Source organism: Myotis brandtii, unplaced genomic scaffold (genome assembly GCF_000412655.1).
Source record: "Myotis brandtii unplaced genomic scaffold, ASM41265v1 scaffold13, whole genome shotgun sequence".
NCBI classification, from domain to species: Eukaryota; Metazoa; Chordata; class Mammalia; order Chiroptera; family Vespertilionidae; genus Myotis; species Myotis brandtii.
In genome coordinates, this window is record NW_005354595.1 from 126521 (window position 1) to 133698 (window position 7178).

Genomic DNA, 7178 nt, shown 5'->3' on the forward strand with positions numbered 1-7178 from the left:
ACACACACCCCCTGCCCCCCCCCCCACACACACACACACAGGACAAGAATTCCTGATCCTTGTTGGGGCAGTCAAAATGAGGAATTCTCACATCTGGGGCAAAACAGATGTCAGACAGCATATGACCCCTCTAATATCAAGTAAACAAACCCAATTGCTCATACATGAATCAGTGCACTTTTGCCAAGCTGTTATTTATGTACTTATTTTCATTTGAGAGACTCTTATTTATCATGGAACGTGTCTTCTTCCCCATAAACTCCACTAACACTCAATTCTCCCTTATCCTGAAGAACTTCCCTCAACCCAGTCTTTCCCCCTAAGCCACCAAACTGCTATGACCTCCTGCCTTCTATGTGACTGTCAATATCTACTTGGTCTAAATTCTGACCTCGACCTCTGCATCTTCCACCCACATCTCTATTTAGATCTATTGGAGTTATGCATATATAATAAAGAAGAGCTTCCCTGCACCATTGTGCTAAGCCTTGACATTTTCGTGGGCTTTCAACCGTAGGGTCCGGGCAACTCTGTCCTGAACTCCTGACTTCAAACTGCATCCCAGTCATCTTGACACCTTTGGCTCCCACTTGCTTCCCAATCTGCTACTGCTCCTCTCCAGGTTACGGCTCTGTCCTCTGCCAGATTCTCATGTTTTCCATCACTTATGTAACTAATTCCCTGTATTATAGTCTTTCAGTTTGAAATACCTACAGTGGTTTTTATTTCCTGACTGGACTGCAACTAATACAGAAATTGACAAAGACTAGGCAAAAAAAACACACACCAAAAAAGCTAGGAATAAAAACAACCACCGCCACCTCACATTTATGAAAGGCTCACTATATACCAGACACTCTCATGGTAGTGTGTTTTTGAAATGAACTCAATGGATTACCATAGCAACCCTGTGATGTAGGTACCTCTGTTATCCCCCTTTTAAGATGAGGAAACTGAGGCTCAGAGAGATAAAATAATTTGCTGTTCCAAAGACTGTAAGTAGTGGAGCTGGGACTCAAATCCAGACAACCTGGCCCCAGAGAGCACTCTCCAAAACACAAAGCCCAGCACAGTGTTTCAAGCAGGGAGGTACTCAACAGGATCAAGTGCAACTAAGAGGTCAGGTACGATAAGGGCTGCAAGGCATCTACTGGATTTAGCAATAAGGAAGTCACGAGGAGCCCAGAACAGGAAAGTCAGAAACCAGACAGCACGAGGCTGGCCAGTAAGCCAGAGGTTAGGAAGGAGAGACAAGAGGAGCAAACCTTTCTCTCAAGAAGTTTGGCTCTGCGTCAGCCTGTGGACTGAGGGGTCCCAGGTTCGATTCCAGTCAAGGGCATGTACCTTGGTTGTGAGTACATCCCCAGTGGGGGGTGTGCAGGAGGCAGCTGGTCGATGTTTCTCTCTCATCGATGTTTCTAACTCTCTATTCCTCTCCCTTCCTCTCTGTAAAGAAATAAATGGGATATATTTTTTAAAAAAAAGAAGTTTGGCTCTGAAGAGGAGTCACAAAATCAGACAGGAGATGCAAGAGAAGCACCGTTTTCTTCACTCTTGCTTCGTTTTAGAAACGAGAGCAACTTGAATGTTTAAATATTGACGAGACTGAGCCAGTTGAGAGGGAGTCTGAAATCGTGAGGCAGGAGAACAACAGAGCAGGGTCTGGTCTCCAAGAGGCCAGAGGGGCGGGCTGTACAGTCCAGGATCCACTGAGAATCTCTTCTACTGCAACAGGGGGCAGAACGCAAGGATGGCTGCAGATTCAGAACATTTTGTATTTTGGTGAAGTTATTTTACTATGGCTTCTATCTTTTCTGAGCTAGAAAACGAGGCCATTAGCAGAAGGAAGGGTGGAGTAGAGGGGTGAAGGGTGTGAGGAGTAGAGAAAAGCTTGAGATAAGCCACAGTGCTGAATGGGGGCCGACTGTGGAAAGACAGGAGTCCCCAGCCAGAGACCCCAAGTGTAGCTGGAATTTGTGGTTTTACATGGGCAGGAATTCTCAAGGTACCTTCAGCCCGAGGTGTAGGCAAAAGACATGAACAAATGGGATGACCCAGATTAGGTGTAAAAGAAGGAAAGCAAAGAAACTGAGTAAAAGACAGGGGCAGGAGCAACTGACCAGATGAGCCATGGACTACAGAGGAGGTAGGTGAACGCAGGAGGTCAGAGAACAGGTGTAGTCAGTTATTACTGACGAAGGAGAGAGTAAGGCAAGAAAAGATAGCATCTGATGGCATTATCTCTGAGCAGGAACAGTTTTGATGTTATAGTACAAGGGTGTGGCCATGGGAGAGGGCAGTTGATTTCAAAAAAAAGCAGTGAAGGTGACTGGAAATAGGGTAAAAAAACATGCACACTAAAATAAAAAAATTTTTAAATCCTGAGAATTTTGGATAGAGTTCCGTGAGGTGAGGGCATGATTTGAGAAGACAGTGAGTTGAAGAGAGAGAGGTCTAAAGATTTTAACAAATAGGAGTGGGAAGAAAAAGGTAGTGGAAGGTCTGCAATGGACATTTGTTGTTTCTGCTTGTCCAATATCCATCGGTCCTATTTCTAATAAAAGCATCTTCACTTTGCTTTTGAGGCCACCTCTTTCCTCCTCAGGCACCAAGAGGACTTCCAAAATATTCGTAATATTCTATAGTTTAACCTGGAGGCTAGGAACATGAGTGTTCATGTTATTATTTTTTAAACCATATAGATACACTAGAGGCCCAGTGCACGAAATTCGTACATGGGGGGGGGTCCCCAGCCTACACCCTTTCCAATCCAGGACCCCTCAGGGGAATGTCCGACTGCCTCTCGCAATCTGGGAACACTGGCTCCTAACCACTCACCTGCCTACCTTATTGCCCCTAACCCCTCTGCCTGCCTGCCTGATCGCCCTTAACTGCTCCCCTACTGGCCTGATTGCCCCTAACTGCTCCCCTGCTGGCCTGATCACCCCTAACTGCCTCTGCCTTACCCCATACCCAGGACCCAAGATTCCCTCCCTCTGGCCGGTCGCAGGCACCCAGGACCTGGGCTGGCTTCGCCCGGGCTGGCCACAGCCGCAGGGGACCATGGGCGGCAGCTTCGCCTGGGCCGCAGCTGCAGGCACCCAGGACCGCAGGTCGGGCAGCTTGTCCTTCTCCTCGGCTGCAGCCACAGGCGCTAGTTCCCGGGTCTTCGGGGTGGGGAGCTTGTCCCTCTCCCGGGCCGCAGCCTGGCTGGTCCCCATTCCTCTCTCACAAGCTCATTTGTGCCTGGTGGTCCCCATTCCTCTCTCCCCAGTGTTGAGTGTCTGAGCCATTACGGCACGATGGTGTGATGACCATTTGCATATTAGATCTTTATTATGTAGGATTTTATTCTTTAGATTAAAGAGATGCATTTTATATACTTTGGATATATATTTCACAGTTCAAACACACATATTAAAACTTCCTTTCTCCACACTCTAAAGATAAGGACCAGTGTCAGGTCTGAGCCATCCAAGTTACAAAGATTGTCTTTGGCGCCTGACCCAATTTAGGTCCATGAGACACCAGCCCAAGCTTTTGCTGGAACTATCAGGAAGAGGTGCTCTCTTTCTGCTGTCGTTGTGCAGCTTGTTTGTACAGCATATCCCTTCCCTAGCCGGAGAATAAAGCTAACACAGAAGAACGCAGAGACAAGAGGAAGGTGGCAGATTCCCGACATCATTTGAATATCTAGTTCCAGCCATCCCTGAAGCCAGATACCTGGGGCTCTTCAACAACACGAGCCAATTTGCCTTTGGTTTATGACCTTTTAACTAAAAAGAAACCTAACCCAGTAGTAGAGTCAAACAAAGGATTCTCAATTCAACAGCCTGTGTGACCCTTTTCAACACATAAGCCAAACCATGCCCTCCTTCTGCTCAAGACCCTGCAATGACTCTCAAAGTAAAGGCTAAAGTTCTCGAGGTGGCCTACCAGGCCCTACACAGTCTGCCCCCATCACACCACACCCTCAACCTATGACTTTCCATTGCTCACTCTGCCCTAGCCACACTGGCCTCTGGGCTAGTCCCTGACACCCCAAAAATGTGCCTTCAGGCCCCTTCTTTGGCTGTTCCTCCCACCTGGACACCCCTCCAGACATCCACTCACAAACTGCCTCACTTCCTTCTCTTCTCTGCTCCAATCTCAAGTTCTCAATAAGGCCTACCCGTATCCCACCCTCACAGCCAGTGATCCTGAACACTCCCCTCCCTGCCCTACTGCTTCTTCCTTCCATAGCATTTATTACATAATACAGTAAATGTACCCAATGAGGGCGAGAGTCTTCAACGGGTTGATTCATCTCAAGTTCCCAGAACAGTGCCTGACTCTTAGCAGGCCTTCAAATATTTGCTGACTGAACAAATAAAAAGGCACGAGCCTCCAAGGAGCAGAATTTGGTTGGTGGAGAGAAAGGACACTAACTTTTATCTCCTGAGCCTGATGTGCGTGGAGTACAGGAGGAAAAGACACCTCCATTTCAAAGACTTCAGGGGAAGCAGTGGCCTAAGGGGGCTGGAAGTAGGTGGAAGAGTTCAGTAAAGAGGCTGAGGATGTGGGTAGGGATGTTAACCACCATTGGGGCTTAAGAGGGATTGATGGTAAATTTGGGGAGGCACATGGGAGTTGGAGACTGAGTCAGGGGAGAAGCAGCCCAGAGCGGTTTGCAGATGAAAGTAAAAAAAAAGAGTGATGGACCAGAGGTTTACTTACATTTTAGTTGGAGAGGAAGGGTGTAGTGGTAGAGGGCCTGGTGAGCTAAGCTGCTTTAAAAGAATTAGTCTTAGCAACTCTTGGTAGAAAGGGTTCCTCCCATTACTCCATGGTTTGAATGATTTTAGATTTTGTGGGTGGAGAGGCCATGGTCTTTCCCTCCTCCCAGTACCCCAGAGGCCATTCAGAACTGTTTGCTGGACCGGGGCACAAGGCATCCCTGTGCATGGCACCATCCTGGGCCCACAGAAAGCAATTCCCCTCACGTAATACAATAATCCCCTGCACTAAAAGCAGCCTGTCAAATCCTCATTCTCCAAGCCCAGAACTGACTCTGAAGCAGGCATCTAGGATCACAAACGTAATATCCCAAAAGCCAAGAAAACAGGCTTCTTTTTTTTCTTGTTTATTTATCCTCACCCAAGGATATTTTTTCATTGATTTTTAGAGAGAGTAGAAGGGAGGTAGAGAGACAGAGAGAGAAAGATCGATGTGAGAAAGACACATCCATTGGTTGTCTCCTGCATGCACCCTGACCAGGGCCGGGGATTGAGCCTGCAACCCAGGTACGTGCCCTTGACCAGAATGGAACCCAGGACCCTTCAGTCTGCAGGCCAACGTTCTATCCCACTGAGCCAAACCGGCTAGGGCAGAACAGACTTCTTTTTAAAGACAAACCGGCGCATTCAATGTTCCTACCTGCCCTGCATGCTGCCCAGGCAAGAAAAAGCAGGGCAAAGGGAAGCCTTCCTTCCACTGGTCCTGATTCACCTTTGATGCCTGTCAGCTTCTCTCTACAGAAATTTCTCCAGAGTTATGAAAACATATATGCACATGCCAAGATTCAAGGAAAAGGTTACTCCTAGAGAAACAAATTATATTGCTTAGCCTCTAGGGAAAAGTGAGTTACTATAAATCAGACCCTTGGGAATGATGTCATTTTGGTGTTCCTTACAGCTCTAAGGAGACTTATTAAATATTCAATAATTATCCCTGGCCAGTGTTCTCAGTGGTCAGAGGGTCGGCCCATGCACCGAAGGTCTCGGGTTCAATTCCTGGTAAAAGGCACGTGCCTAGGTTGCAGGTTTGATCCCTGGCCCAATTGATGTGTTCTCTCTCTCTCTCTCTCTCTCTCTCTCCCCCGCCCCCTCCCCTTTCTACTCTCCCTAAAAAAAAAAAATCAATGGAGCCTGGCTAGTGTGGCTCAGTTGGTTGAGCATCATCCCATGCACTAAGATGTCCCCAGTTCGATTCCTAGTCAGGGCACATGCCTGGGTGGTGGCTCAATCCCCAGGGGGGGCATGCAGGAGGCAGTCAACTGATGCTTCTCTCTCATAGATGTTTCTCTCTCTCTCTCTCTCTCTCTCCCTTCCTCTCTCTCTAAAAATCAATAAGAACATTTTTTTAAGAATCAATGGTTCCCTAATTTCACTTAGTAGTAGAACAAGAAGGAATTCATTTCATATTTTACTAGGATGAGGAAATCCTGATCACAAGTGTTGAGAACAATTCTAATTTCTGCAACTAGTAACAAATGTCAACAGCAGCACTAGTACAATCGCGGCTCAAGCCCTGGTCACAGCTGACCTGGCGATGGGGGAGGGGGATGCGGCCCCTTCCCCGCCACTGGACTCTGCTGTCTCTCAAAGCAGCAGGAGGGTTACGCTGCTCGGAGAAAATCAGGAGCCTCTCTCTGCACAAAGAAGGTCAAAGGGCGAGCTTTCTTTCCATCGACCACAAAACCAGTGTCTGCCAAACCTAAATAGTGTGGGAGGCCGTCAGAGGTGAAGGGAGCCCAGACAGAAAACCACAGCTGAGTCTCCCCCGGCCGCTGGGGTCTGAGTCAGGTGACTTCTCAGGGCACACAACAAACCTAAACAAAGATCCCGCCCCACATGACAGACGGGGGAAGATGACTGGCAGTGAGACCGACGCTGCCCAGACCTGCTGCAGAAAACCATTAACTCGTACTTCTTGGCAGCTCCAGCCAACTGGAGGGACCTACAAGTTACTTTGCAGCGCAGCCTTCGGGGATGCGCCAGGAGGAACTTGGGACCCCACCCCAGGGCACAGGCGCCGAGCACTGCCCGCAAGCCTTCGGCCCCAACCCGCAGGCGGGACCCCTCCCACCAGCTCTCTACCACCAGCGCTCCAGACCCGTCACAGCCTGGCAAGCCCGTCCCCTCCGGCCGCTTCCCCCGCGGCTGCGACCCCACGGGGGCGGCAGAGAGGAAACGCTTTTTCCAAAGGAAAGGCTCTGGGGGCAAAGGTACGGCTGTGCCCCCCACCACCACCACCACCCCCCGGGAAGGGGCGCCAGGGTGGGCGCGGCCCGGTGCCCAAGGGAGCTGGGAATCCATCATCCCCTTCGGGAGAGACACGACCCTCCCGATCCCCAGCTAAGCGCGCCCCACCTTGTCGCCGAAGCTGCGGGCCATCAGCAGGTCCGGGCTGGGCGTGCT

At 49.3% G+C, this 7178-nt stretch overlaps 1 protein-coding gene across 1 annotated transcript in view; it reads right to left on the bottom strand.

Moving 5' to 3' along the window:
* The window catches only part of SNX30 (sorting nexin family member 30), a gene marked incomplete at its 5' end in the record, with an annotated part of 94334 nt that overhangs the window by 79644 nt on the left and 7512 nt on the right, over positions 1-7178 (bottom strand). The window lies entirely within an intron of this gene.